This window comes from Bos taurus, chromosome 24, assembly GCF_002263795.3.
Source record: "Bos taurus isolate L1 Dominette 01449 registration number 42190680 breed Hereford chromosome 24, ARS-UCD2.0, whole genome shotgun sequence".
NCBI classification, from domain to species: domain Eukaryota; kingdom Metazoa; phylum Chordata; class Mammalia; order Artiodactyla; family Bovidae; genus Bos; species Bos taurus.
This window is the reverse complement of record NC_037351.1, coordinates 56,955,861-56,981,731: the sequence shown is the minus strand read 5'-3', so window position 1 is coordinate 56,981,731 and position 25,871 is coordinate 56,955,861. Positions and strand designations below refer to the sequence as shown.

At 47.5% G+C, this 25,871-nt stretch overlaps 1 protein-coding gene across 1 annotated transcript in view; it reads left to right on the top strand.

Annotated features, from left to right (window-relative positions):
• Nucleotides 1-5,188: 5,188 nt before the first annotated feature.
• The window catches only part of ATP8B1 (ATPase phospholipid transporting 8B1), a 107,694-nt gene continuing 87,011 nt past the window's right edge, over nt 5,189-25,871 (top strand). The window contains exon 1 of the mRNA NM_001192839.1: nt 5,189-5,291. The gene's annotated coding sequence lies outside the window, so the exon portion shown is untranslated. The remainder of the gene's footprint in view (nt 5,292-25,871) is intronic.

Genomic DNA, 25,871 nt, shown 5'->3' with positions numbered 1-25,871 from the left:
TTTTCTAAGAATTTCTCTCAATTGGGATGAAACTCCTTTACCTCCCAGCAAGCCAAATGTAGGTTTTCATGAAGTCTACCCCGACCACATTATTTAAAATTGCATCTCATTCTCCTACCTCTAATTCTTAAGCCTGTTCTTTTTTCCCCTAGGTGATGCTCTTTTTTTTTTTTTAATTGAAGTACAGTTGATTTACGGTACTATATTAGTTTCAGGTGTACAACATAGGGATTCAAAATTTTTATAGATTAAACTTCACTTAAGTTATTACAAAATGTTTGACTACATCCCTTGTGCTGTGCAATATATCCTTGTAGTTTATTTTATTTTATACGGATTAGTTTGTACCTCTTAATCACCTTCTCTTAGCTTGCCCTTCCCTCTTCCTTCGCCACTAGTCTGTTTTTTATATCTGTGAATCTGTTTCTGTTTTGTTGTATTCATGCCTTTGTTTGTTTTTTGTTTTTTGTTTTTGATTCTACATGTAAGTGATAATGTACGGTATTTGTCTTTGTCTGACATTTCATTTTAGCATAAGACCCTCTATGTCTATCCATGTTGTTGCAAATAGTAGGATTTCATGCTTTCTCAATTGCTGAGTTGTAGTCCATTGTGTGCGTGTGTGTGTGTGTGTGTGTGTATACACATACCGCTTTTCCTTTATCTAGTAATCTGTTGATGGACACTTAGGGTGCTTCCATGTCTTGGCTATTATAAATAATGCTGCTTTGAACATTGGGGTGCATGTATTTTGTTTTAAATTAGTGTTGTTTTTCAGGTAAATACCCAGGACTGTAATTGCTGGATCATATGGTGACTCAGATGATAAGGACTCTACCTGCAAGGCAGGAGACCCGGGTTCAATCCCTGGTTTGGGAAAATCCCCTGGAGAAGGGAATGGCAACCCACTCCAGTATTCTTGCCTGGAGAATTCCATGGACAGAAGAGCCTGGAAGACTACAGTCCATGGGGTCGTAAAGAGTCGGACATGACTGAGCAGCACTAACATGGTAATTCTATTTTTAGTTTTTTTTTTCAGGACTCTCCATACTGTTTTCCATAGGAGCTGTACCAATTTATATTTGCACCGATATATACAGGGGCTCCCTTTTCTTCACATCCTTGCCGACATTTCTTACGTGTGGTCTTTTGTTGATAGCCATTCCGACAGTGTGAGGTGACACTTTACTGTGGTTTTAACTTGCATCTCCCTGATGACTAGTGATGCTGATGATCTTTTCATGTGCCTGTTGGCCATCTTATATCTTCTTTGGAAAAATGTCTCTTCAGGTATTCGTCCATTTTTAATCAGGTTGTTTGTTTTATTGATATTGAGTTATATGAGCTCTTTATATATTAACCCCTTTTGGTCACATCATATGCAAACATTTTCTCCCATTCAGTACACTATCTTCATCTTGTCAATGGCTTCCTTTGCTGTGCAAAAGCTTTTACATTTAATTAGGTTCCATTTGTTTATTTTTGCTTTTGTTTCCTGCCTTAGACCAAATAATATATTGCCACAATTTATGTCAAAGAGTGTTCTGTTAATGTTTTTCCCAAGGAGTTTTAAGTGTCTGATTTTGGTCTTTTTTATTATTTAATTTTTTAGTATACAAATCTTAAGTACACAGTTCAATAAACTTCTCTCTCTATATATATATATGTATACACACACACACACACACACACACACACACACACCATTAATAGAATAACTACCACCTGATCAAGATATAGAACTTGCACAGCACCCTAGAAGGCGTCCTCAGTGGCCCCCCCCAGCCACTCCTGCTCTATTTTTTCAAAGCATTTGTCACCTTTTATGGTACAATTTGCCTGATTGGTTCATTGATGTACCCAAGCCACTAGAACCATGCCTAGCACATAGTAGGCAGTCAGTAAACATTTGTTAAGTGAATAAATCTTTGAAACAACACCCATCATGTTGCATTGTCCACACTTTCCCATCCCCACCTCCTACCCCCTCCCTGGGGCCTGTAAGAGAAGCAACCTAGCTTGAAATCTTCAGGGTCTACTTGTCGTTTAGACGCTGTTGTGCTCAACTCTTTTTTTGACCCCATGGACCCCTCAGGGAACTGGGCAGAGATACTGTGAGGACACTTGCCATCCACAGGTCACCTGCCGTGTATGTGCATGCGTGTTCAGTTGTATCCGACTCTTTGTGACCCAAGGGAGTGAAGCCCACCAGGCTCCTCTGTCCATGGGATTCTCCAGGCGAGAATACTGGTGTGGGTTGCTATTTCCTTCTCCAGGGGATCTTCCTGACCCAGGGATCAAACTTGCATCATCTGCACTGCGGGTGGATTCTTTACTGCTGAGCCACCTGGGAAGCCCCGACACAGGGAAGTTAAATGCAGCTGTGGGAATGGTGTTTATCAGATCTGGGCACGGGACTGGAGCGATGTGTCTTAGTATAGTTTATCTCTTATGCACTGTTTTCCTGGACAGATTGAGCTCCTGCTGGGATGTCTGCCAGGAGGAAGGGATCCAATCATTTCTTGATTCCTAGGTTTACTGGCGTTTGCCTTTCTCAGCAGCCTCTCTCTCCTCCAACTCTCTTGTTCTTACTAATACCGTCACCTGGTCTGGAGAACTTGGCTCATCTTCCGTGCTGCAGGTTCTGGCCCCTCTGCACCCTGGCCATTTCTCCTCCCTCCTGTCCCGGGAGGCTCCTCCTCCTTTTCACCCCCACTGGCGGCTCCTTCAGGCCTGCTTTATGATACGAGGTACCAAGTCGCACCCTAATCCTCAGTCTTATTTTTCCAAACTATCCCCGTTGCTTCCCATAAAACACACCCTGATCGTGTCACTGCTGTGGCCATAAACTTTCAATCACTTGCAGGTGCTGCCAAAAGCAAGCCCCCAACTCAGCCCCTAAGTTGTGTCCAACTCTTTGCGACCCCACGAACTAGGCTTCCCTGTCCTTCACCATCTCCCGGAGTTTGCTCAAACTCATGTCCATTGAGTCGATGAGGCCAGCCAACCATCTCATCCTCTGCCGTCCCCTTCTCCTCCCACCTTCAATCTTTCCCAGCATCAGGGTCTTTTTCAATGAGTCAGCTCTTCACATCAGGTGGCCAAAGTATTGGAGCTTCAGCTTCAGCATCAGTCCTTCCAATCAATATTCAGGGTTGATTTCCTTTAGGATTGACTGGTTTGATCTCCTTGCTGTTTCCAAGAAACTCTCAAGAGTCTTTTTCAGCACCATAGTTCAAAGGCATCAATTCTTCGGTGCTCAGCCTTTTTTTTACTGTTCAACTCTCACATCTGTACATGACTACTGGAAAAACCATAGCTTTGACTATATGGACATTTGTCAGCAAAGTGATGTTTCTGCTTTTTAATATGCTGTCTAGGATTGTCATAGCTTCTCTTCCAAGGAGCAGGCGTCTTTTAATTTCATGGCTGCAGTCACCATCCGCAGTGATTTTGGAGCCCAAGAAAATACAGTTTGTTACTGTTTCCATTGTTTCCCCATCTAATTGCCATGAAGTGATGGGACCGGATGCCATGATCTTAGTTTTTTGAATGTTGAGTTTTAAGCCAGGTTTTTTTTTTTCCATTGTCCTCTTTTACCTTCATCAAGAAGTTTTTTAGTTCCTCTTTGCTTTCTGCCATTAGAATGGTATTATCTGCATAACTGAGGTTATTGATATTTTTCCTGGCAATCTTGATTCCAGCTTGTGATTCATCCAGCGCAGTATTTCGTATGATGTACCCAGTTCTTTAGCCTGCGTTCAATCTTGGCCTGCTTCCAGGCTCCAGCCTCCTGCCTAGTGCTGTTTTACCCCCACACTGCCAGTCTGGTCTACCCCATTGTCACTAAACAGTCACTGTGTTTTCTGGCTTCTGGACCTTTGCTCTATTGTTGGAGTCAGAAAATCAGCACTGAAATTCTAGGGATGAGAAAACTGAGCAGGAAAGATTAGATGACTGACCAGCACCACTGAGTCAAAGATCAAATGTAGTTAATGAAAAAGAAACTAAAGGCAGTCTAGTGTTTAACAAGATCAGTAGAGTCTTTCATCTGCTGAAGATCAAGTTGGTGGCCCACTTTTGGAACACCCTCCCCATGCAGCCCTGATTCCTGAATGTGTGGATCTTTGAGTCCCCACTCAAGCCTGCCACTTCAATGACATCTTCCTTAAGCTCCCAGTTGGGAGTCTGAACTCTGCCTCTCTGATCTGCAGATAACTAGTTACTGGTGTCTGAGTCCTATCTCCTCTACTATACTTTCAGCAGACTCTCTGATTCAGCTTTGGATTTCCTCCCTGCTTATCCCAGAGACTTGCCATAGCAGGTGAGCAGTAACATCCTGCGGAACCGAGTTTCTGATGTAAGGGAGGGGTGATTCAAGCGCCCAGACACCAGCCAGCAATCATGCACGAGAGTCCAAAAGTTCAAGTTGACACCAAACCATTTGCACGCTGCACTCCGGCTCGTTTTGACTCCAAACCAGTCAAGTCTTTTGGCGCCGTCTCTTCCCCCACCCTCCGCGCGGCGAGCCGCGACGCGCATTCGGTCACCGGTCCTGGAACGTGACTTGGCATCGAGAGGGTACAGCTCTCCTTACCGAGGGAGCTCAGGTCCGGGTCGAGCTGCGGCCTCGCCAGCTTTCCAGGCTGGCGCAGTCACCGACCCCAGGCGGCGGCCGGGCTAGCCGAGGGCAGCGGGAAAGTGACGCGGGGCGGACGGGGCGGGGTGGCAAGCGCGTCCCCAGGGAGGCGGGGGCGTCCGGGGAGGCGAGAGCAGCCCCTACGAGGCGCGGGACGCGCTCGGACCGCGGCCAGGGTGCCCACCTGCCGCCGGAGCGCGCAGGGCGGGGGACTGAACCCGGGCCGCGTCGGCCGGTCTCGGGGCTCGGCGTCCGGCTCCTCTCCGCCCCCGGGAGGGACCGAGGGAGGGCCGACGGCCGGGCCCGCCCCCGAACCAGCTGAGGCTGCCAAAAGGAGACCAGAGGCACCACCCCGGAGCGGAGAAACCAGTTTGGCCGGTCCAGCCGAGCGGAGGGAAAAGGGCGGCCGCAGAGGAAGGGGGCGCGGACGCGGGGCGGGGGAAGGCGGGGAGCCATTGGAGAACTGCGAGAGCCAGAGGAGCCGCCGCCAACTGGACACGCTTCCCGGGGCCCCGGCCAGCCCCGTGCGCCATGAAGCGCTAGCGCGGCGGCCAGCGCTGGGGCCGGCGGGCGGCGGCGGGCAGGTGCGCACCGAGCGCGCGGGGAGGCGCACACCCGGCGGATGCCCCAGCCGGGGCCCAGCGAGCGCCAGGTGAGGAGGGGCGCGGCGGCCGGACCCTCGATGTGCCCCACAGGTCCCCTGCCGTCCCGCGGGGCGACGAGCCCCGGGGAACCGGGAGACGGGGGCAGCAGCTGTCTGCGCCCGCGGGCTCCGGAGCCCACACGGGTGGGATCTGGGTGGAGGTGCCGGGAGCCTTCGCGGCCTCGGGGATGGGAAGACACAGCTGGCGGGGTAGGCGGCACCGCGGGGGCGGCCCTGGGCTCTTCACCGGGTGCGCCAGGCGTTCGGGTTCTGCGCTCGTTTGCTGCGCTCAGGTCCCGGCTTAAGCGCCGAAGATCCAACCTGGCTGGGCTTGTGGCTCCTTGAGGGGCGCCGCTGGCTTCCCCTCGGGTAGCCCCCGTTGACAGGGTTCTGCTGGGGGCCCCGTTGGGAGCCGATGCCTACGCATCCGGCAAAGACCTCCAGGGCTGAACATACCGGCCGCGCCTTCGAGGAAGGATGGGGAGTGAGCTCGCCGCCACCGCGCCTACTGCGGGACCCGCGCCCTCCAGACGGCTTCCGAGAGCCTTAATGCTGTTTGGGAAGTGATGGGGAGGAGGGATCCTGTTTTCTGCCGGGGACTGTAGGGGCTTATCCACCAGCTCCCATGGCACCTCCAACAGCCCAGCTCCTTCCCTCTCCAGCTCGGTGCTCGGCGCTGTCACCTCGCTGTCTGACTGCGGAGTGCCACTTGCGGGGAAGGGCTGTTGCAGAGAAGGGCTAGAGTTTTACCCGCCCCTCTTGCCCACCCCTCCCCACGTTGGGGAAGAGTTGTCATTGTCCCCTCAGCTTCTCCGAGGGAGTGTGCGCGCCTGGGCCCCGCCGGAGTGGGGTGAGGAGGCTTGGGACGCTGATCGGTGACAGCTGTGGGGGAGCACGAGGTGCCCGGGGGATGCCGAACGCAGGAGGCGGGTTGACAGGTTCGGAGAAGGGGAACCTGAGCTCCATTTCCGCTGAGCGAGCCCGGCTCAACCCCACCCGGCTCCCTCGGCCCGCGGCTCTACAAGTCCTTCTTGGGTAGCTCCGGACGCCGCCAAGTTTCCCCTCCCGGAAACTGCCCGCCCTGTGGGCCTAATAAAAGATTTCCCCGGTCTTCCTGGTCGCAGTGCCTGCAAGTCTCTTGCTTCCATTCCTCGAGAATGAAATGAGACAACGCAGGCGACGCACTGAAAGACCACCCGGCGCGCCGCAGGTTAGAGGAGGGTTAACCGCGTTTAGAAACGAGCTTAAAAGGGTGTGTGATCGAGTCTCCAGTGATGGTAAACACGAGGCAGATAAAGAGAGAAAACAGCGCAAAGTAGGAAGGAGAAGTTCTAATTTTCATGTCTGGGGAGTACTTTTATGTTAGACCTTAAAATACCATTCATTAATTCCGGGCCTATTGTTGAAGGCTTTATTAAAACCTGTTATAAATGCATGTACTGTGCAAAAGTTGATGAACGGTTATTAGCTGATGCTTATTACTTCTGGGGGAGACGTCTGCCTGCCTGCAATTACTCCTCTAAATCCTCTTGATAATATTCATTAGTTAGTGGAGGCTTCCTTGTTCTAATTTTAGGAAAGAAATCTTAACCTTTGTTCACTTGCCATTTTCTAGTGATCACTTGGATAATTTTTAGGGATTCTTTGGTCTGTTATAGGGCGCCAAACAAGACTCAGACAGCTTAGTACTAGTGAACAGGAACACCATGTGTGAAAGCAGCCTTGGCCACTTTGGAGTTTTCCTTCTGGTTTGTTTGTTTTTTTTTTTTAAGGAAAATGCATATCAGTGTGCACTTACTGTGGTTCAGTGGTGAAGAATCCCCCTACAATGAGGGAGATTTGATTCCTGGTGGGTGGGAAGATCCCCTGGAAAGGGAAATGGCAACCCATTCCAGTATTCTTGCCTGGGAAATCCCACGGATAGAGGAGCGTGATGGGCTGCAGTCCATGGGGTCACAAGAGAGTCAGACAGGACATGAGCCACTAAACAATAATGCTCTTGTTAGTGATAGTCGTTAGGGATAGAGCTCGGAGGGGTCTTTTTATTTTTGTAATAATTGAGGCTTTAAGACAGTTTGGTAAAAAGTTGCAGGTGTAAGTAGTCTGCAGGCATAACGCAAGTTCAGGACTGGTTCTGTTTTGCCGGGTGTCTCTCCGGTCTTGGCACTAACAGCTCCGACCACATCCAGCTGTGGAATGTTTCTTCCCATCCCTGGCTTCTCCCTTATTGCCTCCTTCCTTTTCCCCCTTCTTACTTCCCCTTTTTCCTGGAGCAAGGAGTTGTGGAAAACATATGGATTTAGATTCCCACAGATTTCAATTCTTTTACTTTAAATTGTATTTAATCTTTACAGTTTATTCTTATCTTTATTTTTGAAATTGTGTCACTTTAGATGAATTCCTGAATTTTCTGAAAAAAATGTTTTTCAACCTCCCTGGGTTGCGGAAGATTAAATAAGAAAACAAGTAAACCTTGCTTATACATAGTAGGTGTTTGTTCTTTTCTTAGTTTTCTTTATTAAATGGATTTTTTAAAAAAATAGTATGATGCCCAGGTATTTAGCGTGTTTTTTGTATTTTATTGCCTTACTGAAGCTTGAATCCAGTGTTGGTGTTCAGTAGACTCCTGGACTCCAGGTGATTCTTACAGCTCACCTGAGATTGCAATCTCCTAGTTACCTTTGCTCTTTAGTTTCAATCATTGTGTTAAAAAAAAAAAAAAAGCCTGTTCGCTTATGAATGCAGAGGAACTTGCTTTTTAGATACCAGAACAAGTGTTATGGGGTCTGTTCATGTTTTGTGTCTCTAAAGAGGTGCCTTTAAAGTTTCTCAGGCAGTTAATTTTAGAGTTTACTTCTAGACCTCCCTCTAGGTTAGTCTCCTGGTAAGTTTTTTTGTGTGTGTATAGGTGGTATCTTTAGGTGTCTTGTGAGTTTTCAGGCCTGTTTGTTGGCATTGTTCAATTAGATTAATTGTATTCATGCCTGTAGGTGTTGTTTTGTTACCTACTAAGATAAGTAAAAATTAATTTGCTACCAGAGGAGTTTTAAGCCCCTGGTGGCTCAGCAGTAAAGAATCTACCTGCCAAGGTTCGATCCCTGGGTCAGGAAAATCACCTGGAGAAGATTTCCCATTCCAGCCTGGCGTGCTGCAGCCCATGGGGTCGCAAAGACTCGAACACAGCTGAGCGACTGAACATCAGTTCTTGCCGGGAAATCCTGTGGACAGAGGAGCCTGGCAGGCTACAGTCCACGGGGTCACAAGAGTCGGACACCACTTAGTGACTGAACAGCAACAGTGAAAATTAATTTGCTACCAGAAGAAACCATGAAAACAAGATAGGTCCTCCCAAATCCCCATCCTTGTGCCCAGCTAAAAATCATATCCAGTATGAGACCTTCAGAGGTCCCATATTGCTGAAGAGCTGGCATTATGGAAGAAGAGTCTAGAAAGCACACACACACACACACACATAATTAATAGTATATATATATATATAAAACAGTCTTGTATCTCATCTTTATTAGAAAACGAAGGATTTTTTTTTTCTCATCTGATCGTTAAGGAACACGTTAATACTTTTCCTAATTGTTAAAAATTTGTTTAGTCGTATCTGACTCTTTTGCAACCCCATGGATAATTGCACTTTAAATTGTCACCAAAACCACGCACAGTGGGAACTATGTTTGTTAGATGGTCCCGTGGACATTGAGCCCAGAGGCAGCAGTTAAGGACTGGTGCACATGTGCTGGGGTACTGTGGTCTGGCTTGGGGTCCTGGCCTCACGGCTCCCGAGTTGTATAACCCACGGCCAGTTGTTACCTTGATTGCTCTAGCTTCAGTGTACTCATCTGTAAGATGGAAGCGGAATAGTACTACCTCAGAGTGTCACATGATGAGTTCCAACTGAGGGGATTTAAAAGGGCTTAGCACAGACCTCAGTCAAGCGTAGTCAGTGTTACTACCATTGTGCTGTTGATGGCTGCCTAGTCACTCAGTCATGTCCGACTCTTTGCGACCCCACGGCCTGTAGCCCCACCAGGCTCCTCTATCCATGGGATTCTCCAGCCAAGAATACTGGAGTGGGTTGCCATGCCCTCTTCCAGGGATCTTCCCAACTCAGGGACCAACCCCAGGTCTCCCGCATTGCAGGTGAATTCTTTACTGTCTGAGCCACCAGGGAAGCCTGGTGTGCTGTTGATACCAGTCAGATCAGTAAATACTCATGGCTCAGGCCACCTTTGCCTTTCTCCTAGACAGATCAGGAAATGGGCATCACTCCGTATGTTAGTATTCACTTGGCAAACATAGGTGTGTATTTGCACCAGGCAGTGGCAAGAAAAAGTCCTCTAGAGCCGGGGTGCGGTTCTGAACTTCTAGACCCAGGGCTTGGGTTCCAGAGTCCAGGTGTCTAAGGACCAGGGGGTGCGGTGACCTAGGGGTATGCGTTCCCAGTCACAGCCGCGAGGGATGGCTGCCCCCACCTGGGTGCGCCCTCCTCCTGCAGAGTTGAGGGGCGGCCCTTGGGACACAGCTCGTCTCCTTCGCCCCCACTTCCTGACTGCTTTCATCTCCCTCACCTCTGTACTCTTATTCTTTATTTAAATTTTTTGGTCACACCCCATCACATGTGAGACTTTAGTTTCCTATCTGGGGATCGAACCTGCACCCCTTGCATTGGAAGGTCAAGTCCTAAGTGCTGAATTATGGAGAAAGCCCTGTATTCTTGCTTAAACAAAAAACGAAAACTCTTCTCTGTTCCAAACTTGGGTTCTTTTTAAAGGATCAGTGCTTTCTGTTGGTTTCTGAGTTGTGGCCCCTGGTGAGCATCACTAATGACAGAGACCACTGGTACAATCCCATTTACCTATCTATCCACCACCTACCCGTCCATCCCATCCATTCATTTAAAAAATGGCTTGAGCATACTCTCCCAGCACTGGACTGGCGATGTGGAAGCCTGCGAAGTTCCTGGAGGGCCTGACTTCTGTTTTTGTCTTTTCCTCTTTGGTAAGGCAATGGCAACCCACTCCAGTACTCTTGCCTGGAAAACCGCATGGATGGAGGAGCCTGGTAGGCTGCAGTCCATGGGGTCGCTAAGAGTCAGACACGACTGAGCGACTTCACTTTCACTTTCATGCATTGGAGAAAGAAAAGGCAACCCACTCCAGTGTTCTTGCTTGGAGAATCCCAGGGACAGTGGAGCCTGGTGGGCTGCCGTCTCTAGGGTCGCACAGAGTCGGACACGACTGAAGTGACTTAACAGCAGCAGCAGCAGTAAGACAGTAGAGTGGATGTTTTCTCTCTTCCTGCTCTGGACTTTGCCCCTCTGTACATGGGGAGGTGGTTGCCTTAGACCATGGAGGGTGGCCTGGGCCTCTCCCAGCTCTGAAGCTCTGTGTTCATTATCAGTCTTCAAGTCTTATACTTTATAAGGGAGAGTTGGGCCTGGAGGCTCTGGCGGATCAGCAGTAGGAAGCTGGCTGTCAGTCTGGGGAGAGGACTCCTGGGTTTGGGGGCCCCGGGTGTCAGAGGTCACCCTTGCTCCAGGGCCACCCTTCTTCCCTAGTGTGACTGAGAAGCCTGGTGCTTCTCATCGAGTATGTGTGTAGCCTGACCTTTGGCTAGCAGCTATGGCCCTTATTTACAGGACTGTCATTTATGGCTTTGTCTCTCTGCTGAGTAGCTTTTGTTCACCAGCGTTGAAGTTTGTTTGATTTAGAGCAAGGAAGCATTGGAAACCAGTTTTCTAACCTTTACTCAGATGGGGCCCAGTTGGAATATCCTCATCGGAACGACTCGGGCGCTGAGCATGATTGGCTCACAGCCCCTGACCACCCGTTCCTGCCGTTTGGGGAGGCTCCTGTGGTGGGTGCGTTACTTATTTTATGGTGTGATATGAAACTGTCAGTCGCTCAGTTGTGTCCAACTCTTTGTGACCCCATGGACTGTAGCCCACCAGGCTCCTCTGTCCGTGGAATTCTCCAGGCCAGTATACTGGAGTGGGTTGCCATGCCCTCCCCCAGGGGATCTTCCTGACCCAGGGATCGAACCCTGGTCTCCTGCATTGCAGGCAGACTCTTTACCATCTGAGCCACCAGGGAAGCCCATGGTGTGCTGTGATTCATGTACAAACCTTTACCCTATCTTCTTGTGATGCAGTGAACTACTGAGACCACTCTCTGAGATTGGTATATGATCTGTGGATCCAGAAGAAACATTTAATATTCTCTCTAAGGAAACAGATAACCGTTGAACGTGGGTGGTTGAAACATGCACTCATGTCGGGGGGTGGGTCGGGGTGTGTGTATTTCACCCTGGAACAGATCAGCCCAGCCACCATGGTGGAAATCATACGTGTGGGCCCCTAAACCAGGCACTAGCAGATGCTCTATAAGCCTTCAGAACTCTTGATAAAACAGTGAAATTAAGTGTGTGTGGGGTCATCAGCTGCTGAGACGGTGAGAATGAAGTGAAAATCTACCCTGTTTTTGGTACCAGAACAACACTGGGAGGAGAGGAGGTTCCTCATGATGTCATCCTAGAGCAGTAGTTCATTTCATGGGAGTTTTGTTTCAATCACTGTAAAATATTTATAAAATTTGTCATTTCAGCCATTTTAAAGTGTGAATTCAGTGGCATTAAGCATATTCGCAATATCTTGTGGCTCTCACCACTGTCCATATCCAGAAGTTTTCTACCATCCCATTTGGAAACTCTGTACCTATTAAACAGTCACTCCCCATTTCGCCCTCACTGTATCCCCTAATAACCTCTGGCCTGCATGGTCTCCATGAAGTTGGCTGTTCTAAGGTCCCTCAGCTACATCACACAGCACGAGTCCTTTTATGACGCTGATTCCACTCAGCACAATGTCCTAAAGGTTCGTCCACGTTGCAGCATGAGTCAGAATTGCCTTTCGCTTCCTTTTCAAGGCTGAATGATATTCCCCTGTGTGTGTATACCACATTTGGTTTATCCAGTTGTCTGATGAAGGGCCTTTGGCTGTTGTGAACATGGGCATGTGAACATCTGTTTCTTCCTGGGAGCTGCTGTGATGTGATTCAGTTTTGTGAGATTTGTCATTCATAGAACATAGAACCTGGCTAAGATGACCAGGGACATGGAGAATTTAGAATCACTTTTTCCTCCAAAGCATCTTGGAGATGAGGATGTGGGACACTGCGCGGAGGCTGGTGGCATGGAAGACACGTGGCAGCAGCCACGTTTCTCCTTTGCACCTGAGGCTGCTCTCACACAGCTGGCACACCTCCTCTCCTCCCAGTGTTGTTCTGGTACCAAAAACAGGTCATTCATCACCCGCTGACCTGCGGTGTGGGTGACACTGTGCTCTATACCAGGGTGGGCTTAAAAGCTCAGAAGGCCTGGCTCCACCATCTGAAGATTTCTGCAGGCCACAGCTGCCCTCCAGGGAGGCTATTTCCTAGTAGAGGTGAAAATCCGTAACTTTCCTCCAGAATTGACTTGAATTAAAGAAAAAAAAAATTTTTTTTTTTTTGGTGGATAGAGGGAGCGTGAGAATGAGAGAAAAACTTATATGTAATGTTTGAAAATGGGATACTTAAAAATCAGATTGTTTTCTACCTTAGGGTAGAACCCATGGTTTTCAAAATAGGTTTCAAGGCAAGAGATCAGTCACAGGGTGGCAGAATTGTCAGATGTTGCGTCTGTGTACTAATGTGCTTATTCATGGAGCAGGATCAAAACCAGAACCCTTTCGATCATGATTAGATGTCTGTTAGGCTAAAAACATCTTAATTGGAACAATAGACTCTTACGTGACCTTTTGCTCATAGGGTGTCTTGAAAATTAGCCTAGATAAGGATTTGCATATTTTAAAAGCAAGACTTTTTTTTTTTTTTTTTTAAGTAAAACATACACACATTTCCCACTGACTCCAATGTCACTATCCCTGGATATCATTCCATCTTCCTATCCTGTGCCAGTCCCAACCACAGAAAGGATATTAATCTGTCGGAGCTTTGCTACTTTATCTAGTTCAACTCGGTTGAGATTTAGAATATTTTTTTAAAATCAGTCTTAGCCTTCCCCTCTTGCATAGAGAAATATGGTGAAAATTCTCAAAGGTCACATAAGTAGCATCCAGTGTGACCTGGATCCTTGAGATCATTCAGAGCAACACTTGAAAAAAAAAAAGCTGAAGAAAGTTTGCTCAGGCCCTGTGCTCTTAGTCACTACTGGTCTCATTTCTTGAGTTCTAGCAGGTGGCTCAGTGGTAAAGAACCCGCCTGCCAATGCAGGAGACCAGGGTTTGGATCCCTGGGTTGGAAAGATCCCTTGGGAAAGGAAATGACAACCCACTCCAGTATTCTTGCCTGAGAAATCCCATGGACAGAGGAGCCTGGCGGGCTACAGTCCATGGGCTTGCCAGAGGCAGACATGACTGAGCAAGCTTCTTGAATGGCTTCTCTTAGGGAATTTCCTGTCTCCTCAGTCATTCCGCAGCATGGACACTCCTCCTTAGCCTTACAAAGTCTAAGACAGCTGGCCAACAGCTACTTACAAACCACATCCTTCGTGCCAGGCACTCAGCGTCGGTCAATTAATCAAGGAGGTGAAGAGCCTGCCCTTAAGGAGCTCACATTCTATCGAGATGAGGACAGTGGATAATAAAGATAGTGAATAGGTAAATTACAGGCTTCCCTGGTGGCTCAGATGGTAAAGAATCTGCCTGCAATGCAGGAGACCTGGGTTCCATCCCTGGGTTGGGAAGATCCCCTGGAGGAGGAAATGGCAACCCATTCCAATATTCTTGCCTGAAGAATCCCGTGGACAGAAGAGCCTGGCGGGCTACAGTCCAAGGGGTTGCAAAGAGTTGGACACTACTGAGCGACTAAGCACAGCGCACAGGTAAATTACATGGTGTGTGTGAAGATCAGTGCTACAGGGGAGGAAGAAGAGGAAGCTGAGAAGGGAAAAAGAATCTGGGCGGGGGGTGGGGGGGAAGGCAAGGGAGCAGGATGCAATTGGACAGTGGACAGGGTGGCATCTGGGTGAAGACTCAGCAGGGAGAGAGTGAATTAGGAAGATCTTGGCAGAGCAGGGGTGGGGAGAGTGTCCCGGGCACAGATGACTTGGTGCTTGGCTGGTGTGGTGAAGGCAAACAGGTCATTGGCTGTTCCTCAAACCTGGAGTGCTGAGGGGCAGGGCCAGGAAGACAGAGCAAGGGGGTATGGCGCCCCTGGTGCAGGGCTTCCTATGAGTGTGAGGACTTTGGCTCTGACTTTGTGCAAGCTGGATGAGGGTGTCGGTGGAGGACGTTGCCCCCTGAGGGTCGTGATCTAGCCTCTGACTTCTGTTTTAGTCCCTCCGGTTGCTGTGTGGAGACCATGCCAGGGGAAGGCTCTTAGACTGGGAGGGTAGTTAGGAAGCGGAACCAGGTGAACTATATTGGAGTCTGGGACCAAGGTGAGACGTCTGAGAGAAAGAAGGCTGTGGATATTTTTTCAAGGTAGAGCCAACAGGATTTCCAGATGGATTGAACTTGGGATGTAAGAGAAAGAGGAGTCAAAGATAACTTTCTTGGCAGACTCTGGGTTGCAGATGGAAATCTGAATTTTCAAAATGTGGTAAATTCAACGGGCTGTGTTCAGATCACTCATAATAGGTTATAAAAAGGCTCTTCAGAAAACACATTTGTGTAAGATTTTCATTCACAGAACTTCAGCAGAGAACTTTATCGTCAGAGCATGCCTTTCTTTGCTGGGGAGAGGGGAGGTGCTGGAAAAGATGATTTCCATGAAGCAGAGGCTTTTGCTTGTACTGGAAGGAAAGTGACCGTGTTAGGTGCTCAGTTATGTCTGACTCTGTGACCCTGTGGACTGTAGCCCACCAGGCTCCTCTGTCCATGGGATTTTCCAGGCAAGAATACTGGAGTGGGTTGCCATGCCCTCCTCCAGGGGATCTTCCTGATCCAGGGATTGAGCAGAGTTTTTACCCCTAGCTCCACCTGGGAAGGAAGATGGTCTGTATTCCATGGGGGGCGTAGGGTATGGAGACCTCTCCTGCAAGAGGAAACAGGTGAAATTGCTGGTAAGGCCCTGATCCCTGCTCCCACCGCTCCCAACCTTACCACGCATTGTCTAGTGGGGAAGCTGCTTCTCGCCCACAAACACAGGCTGGCCACCCCTATCTCCACACACGTGGGTTATCTTTTTTCAAACAGTTTTATTGAGATATAATTCCTGCACTGTACAATCCACCCTTTCACAGTGTACAGTTCTGTGGTTTTAGTCTATTTACAGAGTTGCACCACCATCACTACGGTCTTTTTTTTTAATATCTTAATACTTTTTTGGCCCCACTGGTCTTAGGTGTGGCATTCAGGATCTTTGATCTTCATCGCAGCTTGCAGACTCTTCGTCGTGGTGTTGGGCTCTAGTTCCTTGACCAGGGATCAAACCTGGGCCCCCTGCGTTGGGAGCACAGAATGTTAGCCACTAGACCACCAGGGAAGTCCCATCGCAGTCTATTCTGGAAGCTTTTTATAACCTCAAAAAAGGAGTCTGGTCCCCTTTAGCTGTCACTCGTAATCTTGCTCCCGTTAGCTCCTGGCAACCTCTGCTTTCTGAACCTGTGTATTTGCCAATCTGGACCTTTTCTCTAAATGGAAGCACACAACATATGTTCTGTTGTGAGCTGCCTTATTTCACTTAGCACGATGTTTCTGTGGTGTTTTGTTTAGCGTAATCATCCACGTTGTAGCATTTAGCCGTGTTTAAGTCCTTAATTGCTGAGTACACAAGTTACTTTTGCATGTGACGCATTCTTGAAAGGGTCACAGGGAATGGAAATGTGTGTTAGTCACAAATAGATCGATTAACATTGTTCGAAAAGGAATTGTTTGTGCCCAGAGAGCTAAATATTTCTCTGTGAAGGTGTATGTGTGTGTATGTGTGTGTGTGTGCATTAATTTGTTCTTTCATAGCTAACTACAAAGTACGTGGAATTTGTGGCTGACTCTACAAACTGGTGGCTTTTGAGCGGCCTTATCATTTTTCTTTCATTTTAAAAAGTCCACATTTACTTATTAAACGCTGACTACATTCCAGACCACGTGGCAGGTGCTGGTGGCTGATGCCAGGGTGAACAAAACAGGGACCTTCCCCTGCGGTGCTCACAGGGTTGCTGGAGGAGGGTTAGTAGGAGTCAGTATTGAACCAAAGAGATATGAGATGCACTGATATTAGGATCTGTGATAAGCACTTACAGGAAAATAAGACATGACTAAGAATAATGAGGGCTGACTTTAAGATGGCCCCGGAGGAACCCAAATGGTCATGGAAGGATGGATGGATAAATACACAGTGATCATCCATATGATGGAATACTGTTCAGTCTTGAAACAGGAGGAAATTCTGACACACGCCACAACATGAATGAACCTTGAAGAATTATGCTGAATGAAATAAGTCAGACACAAAAGGACAACTACTGTATGATTCCACTTCTGTGAGGTACACAGAATAGTCAAATCCATAGAGGCAGAAAGGAGAACAGGGGTTACCAGAGGTGGAGGGAGGGGGCGTGGGAATTACTGTGTAAGAGGACAGAGTTTCGGTTGGGGAGGATGAGAAAGTTCCCAAGGTGGGTGGCGGTGATGGTTGTACAATGGGCATGTACTGCACATCACTGAAGCATGCTCTTGGAAATGGCTAAAATGGTCAATTTTAGGTTGTGTATATTTTACCACAACAAACGACTTAGCCCAGGAAGATGTCTTGAAGGAGGTTATTCTGAGACCTGAAGGATGAGAAGGCATCAGGTAAGGCTCTTCCTGGTCCAACTCAGGGCAAGAGCATGTGCGAAGACCCTATGGGGAGAGCTTCCTGCTGTGTCCTGGGACCTGTGAGAAGGCCAGGATAGCTGGGGCTGGGATGGTTGGGACCGAGAAGCATGGGGTGAGGTGGGCACGGACCAAGCTGGTTGGAAGACATCGATGTATTTGTAAGCTGTGCAGTGACATGATTTGATTTTGAGTTTCAGTTGAAAACTCAGACTATGATGTGGAGAATGGGCGGGGTAGGGAGCCAAGAGCAGAAGCAAGGAGACCAGTGAGGAGGCTGCTGCCAGGGTCTGAGAGAGAGAGATGAGTGGTGGGGCTTGGGCCAGGATGACGGTGGAGATGTGGAGCAGGGGACGGAAGCTGCGGTTTGGTTGTGGAGTCTCCACCTGGGCGATGGATCAGATTCCAGGATCTCGTGAATGGGAGGGAGCCGTTGATTCTCAGGTTTCTGACATAAGGGATGGGAGGCGAGGATGTCAGAGACAGAGGAGCAGGACGGAAGATTACGAATTTAGCGTTGGTTGTGTTCACTTCCACCCAGGAGTGGCCAGAGGTCAAGCTCTGATAAATTCAGGAATTTTGCCTGGAGATATGCAACCATGGGAACCGGTTGCGTGGAGATTGGTTTAAAGAATTCCATAGGGACATTGGAAACCTTACGAAACTGAGCACTTCCATGATGGTTCAGTGGTAAAGAATCCACCTGCAGTGCAGGAGACATAGGAGATGTGGGTTTGATTCCTGGGCTGGGATGTTGATTCCTGGAAGATCCCCTGGAGGAGGAAATGGCAACCCACTCCAATATTCTTGCCTGGAAAAATCCCACGGACAGGGGAGCCTGGTGGGCTGCAGCCCCAAGGGTTGCAAAGAGTCAGACATGGCCGAGCACAAGCATGGATGGGCAGGGGTGCTGGAAACCTTAGGAAACCAATGCTTTCCAACCTTAGGGCCATCCTTTTAATTTTTATTGTTTTTTTGTGGAATAGTACATTCAACTATTTTTTTAAGCAATAAAGCATTTAAATTTGAGCAAAGAAAGCACTTGTGGAAGTGCTCTAGTGTTGCCTTATGGACGAGAATGACAGAGGAACGCTGGTACAGGGTTGTCTAGTTGGCAGGACCACCATACACAGGTCAAATGTTTGTTTTAGACATGGGAAAGGGGCAGCTGGTATATTTAATGGGAACTCACTAAAGTTTCGGAGGAGGCAATGGCACCCCACTCCAGTACGCTTGCCTGGAAAATCCCATGGATGGAGGAGCCTGGTGGGCTTCAGTCCACTGGGTCTCGAAGAGTCGGACACGACTGAGCGACTTCACTTTCACTTTTCACTTTCCTGCATTGGAGAAGGAAATGGCAACCCACTCCAGTGTTTGTGCCTGGAGAATCCCAGGGACGGGGGAGCCTGGTGGCTACCGTCTATGGGGTCACACAGAGTCGGACACGACTGAAGTGACTTAGCAGCAGTAGCAGCACTAAAGTTTGGGAATTTCTCATGGACAGTGCGGTATTTTTTTTTTTTAAATTATAGAAATTTATTGCAGTTTAGTTGATGTACAATATTGTGTTAATTTCAACAGTAGGGTATTTAAATTGGCTTATGTGGCCTTGTCTAAAAACCAAATTGTGCTTTTAAATATGCGTATGAGGTGTGCGGGGCTTCCCTGGTAGCTTAGCTGGTAAAGAATCCACCTGCAGGAGACCCCGGTTCGAGTCCTGGGTCAGGAAGATCCCCTGAAGAAGGGATAGGCTACCCACTCCACTATTCTTGGGCTTCCCTGGTGGCTCAGACAGTAAAGAATCAGCTTGTAGTGCAGAGACCTGGGTTCAATCCCCGGGTTGGGAAGAACCCCTGCAGGAGGGAACAGCAACCCACTCCAGTATTCTTGCCTAGAGAATCCCCATGGACAGAGGAGCCTGGTGGGCTACAGTCCATGGGGTCACAAAAAGTCGGACACAGCTGAGGGACTAAGCACAGCCCAGCACACAGGGTGTATGACAAAGTGGTGTTGCCTGTGTTGACAGAGTTCTATGCTTGCACAAGTAGCATTTACCCACTCGGTCCTGTGCTGTCTCTACTTGTTGTTCAGTTGCTAAGTCGTGTCCTACTCTTGTGACCCCATGGACTGTAGCCCACCAGGCTCCTCTGTCCATGGGATTTCCCAGTGCAAGAATACTTAAGTGGGTTGCCATTTCCTTCTCCAGGGGAGGTTCCCAACCCAAGATCAAACCTGCATCTCCTGCATTGGCAGACAGATTTTCTACCACTAAGCCACCTGGGAAGCCCTGACTGTATTTACTGGCCTCTTTTTTTCCAAGTGAAGGAACTGTAGGTGGCTTGAAGTCTCAGAACGAGTAATTGACAAAAGCAGAAATTGAGCTGATTGAGGATTTCAAGACACCCAAGGTGAGGGTTCCCTTCAGGACCTGGCAGTTAATGGTTGGAAAAGCAGTACAAACAATTTTGAAATACAGAAGCAAATAAAAACACACAAGGCACACAATTAACTTTGAATCTTAACTAGACAACAAATACACTTTTAACATAAGTGTGTCCTTCCCATGCAATATTTGAGACATACTGAGACTAAAAGATGATTTATTTAAAATTCAAATTTGACTGTGCATCCTGTGTGTTTTATTTGGCAACACTACTCAGAATAAAAATTTAGGAACACAAAGATGTTTGGAATTTAAGGACTATGTATATATTCAAGCTCCCTTTGACAACTCCTGGATCTTCCATGCATTTTAAAAAAATCTGGAGTTGGGCATGAGAAGAGAATTGATTTTTTTTCCCCTTAGTCTCTTGAAATGTCTGTGTTGTGTTATTCCTGAATTTTAGTGAATATTCCTTATTTGTGATTAGCAGCAGCCTGGTATTGGGGATAAGCTCTGAGTTCAGGAGCTGGCAGATCTGACTGAGTCCCTGACCAGTTAGTTCTTTGACCTTGTCTGGAAATAACAGTGTTTTGCAGTTTTAGGTGACTTCATAGTTTTAAAACCTTCTCAGTTGGGAGTTACTAGGACAGGTATTGCTTCCATAGCACAGAAGAGAAACTCAAGGGAAAGTAAGGTTTGGGTGGCTGGCCAAAACTGGGCTAAGACACTCTTTTCAACTTTTGGTTCAGTGATGAGCCCATTGTTTTGTTAAGATCCCATTTCTTTGTGATTCAAATCATGGCTCTGATGTTTTATGGGCTTCCCAGTGGCACTAGTGGTGAAGAAACCCCTGCCAATGCAGGAGACTTAAGAGATGTGGGTTCAATTCCTGGGTTGGCAAGATCCCCTGGAGGAGGGCATGGCAACCCACGCCATTATTCTTGCCTTCAGAATCCCAAGGACAGAGCAGTCTGACAGGCTGTGGTCCATAGGGTCACAAAGAGTCGGACAAGGATATCATCTTGATGTGATTCCATGACTCTGCATGATCTCATCTGTCATAAGATTCCAGTTTTGAAAATTTACTTGGTGGAAACAATGTCAAGCATGGTAGGTTAAGAACACGATGAAACATATGCTTCATTGGCAGCCATGGAATTTGGCAGCCAGATTTCCAGGAATTATGATATTGTGGGTAGTATTGGGGAAGAATTAGGGTCCAATATTCTGAAAGGGCAAGCTCAGTTTCTTCCAGGATGAAGCATTGTCTTAATAACGATACTCATTCAGATATTTGAAATCCTGGTCCTTAAAGTGTAGCAGTCCCAGTGGATACCGCTAATACCGAGATCTGGATGGATCATACTCTATTTTGAAGGGAGTTTGTCCTTTGTTTTTCTTGGAATTTTCTGTGTGCAGTCTGTGCTAACCACAGTTCCTTCTACATGGAAGGAGCTCAACAAATGTGTGGTGACTGGATGAACAGAACACCCTATCCTTGACGACCAGCTTGGATGGTCATTAATTTCACTTTCCATACTGACTTTAGGGAGCCATGACTGTGTTAGCAATAGTCCTTGCCCTTCAGATATTTAATATTTAATAGGGGAATCAGACAAAACCACATCTAACTAAAGTACAAGGCAGTATGGTCTTCACACAAAGAAAAGAAATATGCTTTTCATCTCTTTTTAAGAAACATGTTTTTCTGGTGGCAGAGATGCCTGGTGGGTTCTGTTTTGTTCATTACATATTTGCTTTTATCAGCTTTTTTTTTTTTTTTTTGTCTACATAGTGAATACTACATGTTCCTTCAGAAAGTTTATAAAATTCCAGATAAGGTCTTTTTATCTTAAATGCTTTTTCCTTCTATTTTGAGACATTTTAAATCTTCAGAAAAATTAAATAATACCAATATTTGTATACTTCACCACTGAGGCTAGACCATTTTTAAATGAAGAGACGCCTTTTTAAAAGTTGAAAATCAGTAAAGTTGTTAAATCAGCAAGTCACTAAAAACCAGTTTGGGAGAAGAAGCTCAGGGCAAAGACTGAGCTGGAATAAGAAGATGACATGCCGCCCAGTCTCAATTCTAGCTGGGACTTCATGCCCACTTCTCATCAGATGAAGTTACATCTTCTTATATATGGGCTCCTTAGCGTGTGTCATAAGGAAATAAGTAAGCATAATGTGTCTTTTATTGCACTTGGCACAGAACTCAGGGAATGTAAAGGCTGGCGACCACTGCAAGAACTACAGTACATTTTATTTGCTAGTAAAATTTAGTTTGCCACGTTGTCGTAGGTGTTGTGCAAGGATTTCCAGTCCAGAGCACTCCTAGAATTTAATGTTAATGTCTTAATTTATTGTCTTCAAACTTGTATCCTTGAATACTTCAGATCTTTTAAATATTCTAACATCCTGTTGGGCAGTCCTTGTATACTTTAGAATTTGTCTGACAAGCTCTGAGTTGTTGGAAAACATTTTTCTGCCTGAGCATTTTCAAAGTCAATGTTCCCTATCTGGCTTTATTTTAACCCCACTTGATAGTATCTTTCCTTTGCATTCAAGCAAATCTTGATTTTTAAAAAAGTTAAACATTTTTTTGGAAGTTCCTAGTTTTCTTGAACTTTAGACACATTTCTGAAATGAGGATCTTAGATTAGAAGATATCCGGGGCTTCACTGGGGGTCCAGTGGTTAAGAATCTGCCTGCCAACGCAGGGGTCATGGGTTCGATCCCTGGTCCCAGAAGATCCCACACGCCTCCGGGCAGCTAAGCACATGCGTCACAGCTATTGAAGCCCGGGTGCCCTAGAGCCCTGCTCTGCCCCGTGAGGAGCCCCTCCCATGATCAGCCCACACACCGCAGCTAGAGAGTAACCCTTGCTCACCGCAACTAGAGAGAGCCCGTGTGCAGCAACAGAGACCCAGCACAGCCAAAAGTAAATAGATAAATAAATAATATGAGTAAAAGTATCCCGCAGAATTCCCAGCTCTAACATTCCTATATTAAATTTACTAGATCCTTCCCTCTGCCTCTGCCCAACCGCTGCTTAAAAGGTGTTCCTGAGATGTTTCTGTCTTTGTTTCAGGTCCGTTGCAGGCGCCATCTTTACACTAACTCGGGGCATGCTGTATTTGCCCATGTCCTTAGTGATGTTAAAATGGCAGGGTTATTCGTATTTAATAATCCTGGTGTTGTGATCCACTTTTTAAAAGCATGGCCTGTTATTTAAGGAGGAAAGCATTCGTTGCAAAAGGAAAAAGGATGATAGTGAAATATTTGATCATTAAAACACTTCGCATAGAAAGGGAACGTTTTCATTCCTAATGTTAATTGTGTAGTTGCTTCTCCTAACCGCCTGATAACAAACGGCACTCCCCTTTTACCTACAATTCTGTAGGGACGGAGCGCCCTCCCTGTGTCTCGGGGTCTTTGCCATACTGTGTCCTTCACCTGTGACGTTTTTTCCCACCCCGCCTCCCCCTGCTGACCAGGTGTCCCCTCCTCCTGGATGACTTCCTGCTTCTTCACGCTCCCCGGTCAAAGTGAGCGGCCTCTCCTTTGCTCCGGTCCCTCTCTGTATATTCCGGTCGGAGCTTGGATCACGCCATCTCAGAGAGAGGCCAGCTGTTTATTTCACACGCCAACGCGGTTTTATGTGTAGTAGCTGTCTGGATACTGCTTTTCAGAGTATGGTCCCGGAGGCAGCAGCATCAGCACAAGTGAGGGCCCCCTCCAGGTTTACTGAGTCAGAAACTCAGGAACTGGGACCCAGCGTTCTGTGGCTGAACAAAACTTCCAGATGGTTCTGATGCCTTCCACAGTTACTTCTTCAGTGTATTAAGTTGGTTGTTTTTGCAGTGATCCAGGAAGTACTGGAGGACAGGGAAGCCTGGCGCGCTGCAGTCTGTGGGGTCACAAAGAGTCTGACATGACCTGGGACTGAACCACGACAACAGCTGGGGTGGAAAGAACCCCCTGTGGACTGAGAGAACCAACTGCACGGCTTTCCTTCTTTTAGAAAGATGCCAGATGAGACGAGCCAAGTTCTTAGGCCTTATTACTTAGCACAGCAGTCACAAACAAAAATAGATATTTTAAGATTTTGGTACCAGCTTTTGTTTCTCATTGCCATCCTTTGCAAATGCCACATAATACTAGGGGTTAATTTTAGTTAACTCCTGTTTGGGAAAAATGGACTCTTGTGACATCTTGGTTTGGGTTAGAGATCTTTTTACTAATGGTACTTGGGAACACCTAGATCTTTCTGCAGCTCTGAGCTAAAAGATGTTTGCATCCAAGGGAAGACAACTAATGCCTATATTCACTCACTATTCTGGTTTGGGTTTATGTTATTGTCAAAAGATGATAATGAGTTTCCAGGATCTTGAAAGTATCTTTACTTAGTATAGTGTAACTACATTTGTTTCCTAGTAGGTGGAGCAAAGTCAAGTTTAATACTTGGCCCAGTTGTATTCAATTTTATGTGCTTGTCCACAAAGTCAGAATGTGAGAAAGTTGATGTCGTTTGTAGAGCCCTTATCCTGAGTTGGCTGTGAACTTGTTGAAACAGAAATGAGCACCAGGTTTCTTAAAACATTCTTCAGAAATTTCCCCAACCTAATCAACCACAGGTGATTTGGGTCACAGGGGGACATTTTTGGTTGTCACAACTTAGGGGTTGCCACTGACGTTTAGTAATTGAGGCTGGGAGTGTTGCTAAACCTCTGACAGCCCCCACCACGAAGGTCTCTCCCACCCAAAACATCAGTAATACTAAGGCTGAGAAATCCTGCTCTGAACGATGGACAGGAATGGCATAAAACCCTGGGGTTCCTCTGGACTCAGTCCCAGCCTTGTTTTCCTCTCCGTGGGGTAATCGCCTCTGTTTCTGTGGCTTTGTTAGTTAGTGTTAGTCACTCAGTCGTGTCTGAATCTTGGTGACCCTGTGTAGCCCACCAGGCTCCTCTGTCCATGGAATTCACCAGGCAAAAATCCTGGAATGGGTTGCCGTTCCCTTCTCCAATAACTAACTACATACTATTAGTTCAATGTGCCGATTTCGGCTGACCTTCCATTACAGCCACCTTTTCTCTCTGCCAGCCTGTTCTCTCCACTTGAGCATCTTCAGAGCGCCCCGTCCCCCGCCCCCAACCCCAACACATCCAGCCCTGAACCCCAATCAGTTTAGACGACGCTTCTCTACCTGTGGACTCGACCTGTGACGCTTTCTCTCCCGCACTCCACCATCTTGACCCCCACTTCCAGTCCATCTGCAGATCTGCTGCTTCTCCTCCCAGAAGGTCTTGAATCTGCCTGCTTCTCTGCACTGCCGTCCCCTTAGTTCCAGCCTCCACCCTCCTTTTCCTGGACCGCCTCAGGGGTCTCCTGACTGGTGTCTCGTCTCCACTCTGCCCCTTCCGACCCAGAGCAGCCATTCATCCTGAAGCATGTCCACACCCAGCTGCAAAACCTGTCTGCAGCTCAGCATTGCAGTTTCAAGAACATTTCCCTTCTTAAAGGGCTCACCAGGCCCGTCCCCCCACCAGGTCCGTTCTTGTCCTCTTTCAGTTCCTGGAGCACGACGAAGCCCTTCCTGTCTCCACACCTGCGCATTTGTTGCTTTCTCACTGGGAAAGCTCTCCCTGCGAATGACTCCTCCTTATGTTACTGAAAGCGAGGTCTGGCTGCCTGCCACTCAGAGCCATTAACGAGGCCAGGTTGGTGGAAAGGAAAGTTTGCTTTATTTTGAATGCTGGCAACTAGGGTGGTGGGGGATCTTCCCTGGTGGCTCAGAGGGTAAAGAATCTGCCTGCTGTACAAGAGACCCAGATTCGATCCTTGGATCAGGAAGATCCCTTGGAGAGGGAAATGGCAACCCACTCTAGTATTCTTGCCTGGAGAATTCCATGGACAGAGGAGCCTGGTGGGCTACAGTCCATGGGGTCGCAAAGAATTGGACATGACTGAGCAACTAACACACACACAGCCAGCAAGGGAGGGTGGTTGTCCATCCAAAGGCCTACTCTACCCCATCTCCCCTCCGCCTGAAAATCAGTGGGCAAGAGCTTTTATAGACAGAGAGAGGGGTCTACATGCAGAAACGGCACAGTCAGTTCTGACCGTCGTCTTGAGATTGGTCATCGATGGTCTGACCAGCATCATCTTGATTGCTCTAGGTACAGTTAACCTGAAGTTCCAGCATCGGTTTGTTTCCATTTTTTGGAGGCCAATTCTCGGAATGATGGCAGTTTATGTACGGCTACAGTCTAGTCATCATAGTTAACTTCTCCACTTGGCATTTCAGTATCTACAAGACAGCTCACAGGATATGGCTTGGAATATTATCTGTAGCCCTTGAGGAGGAACTAAA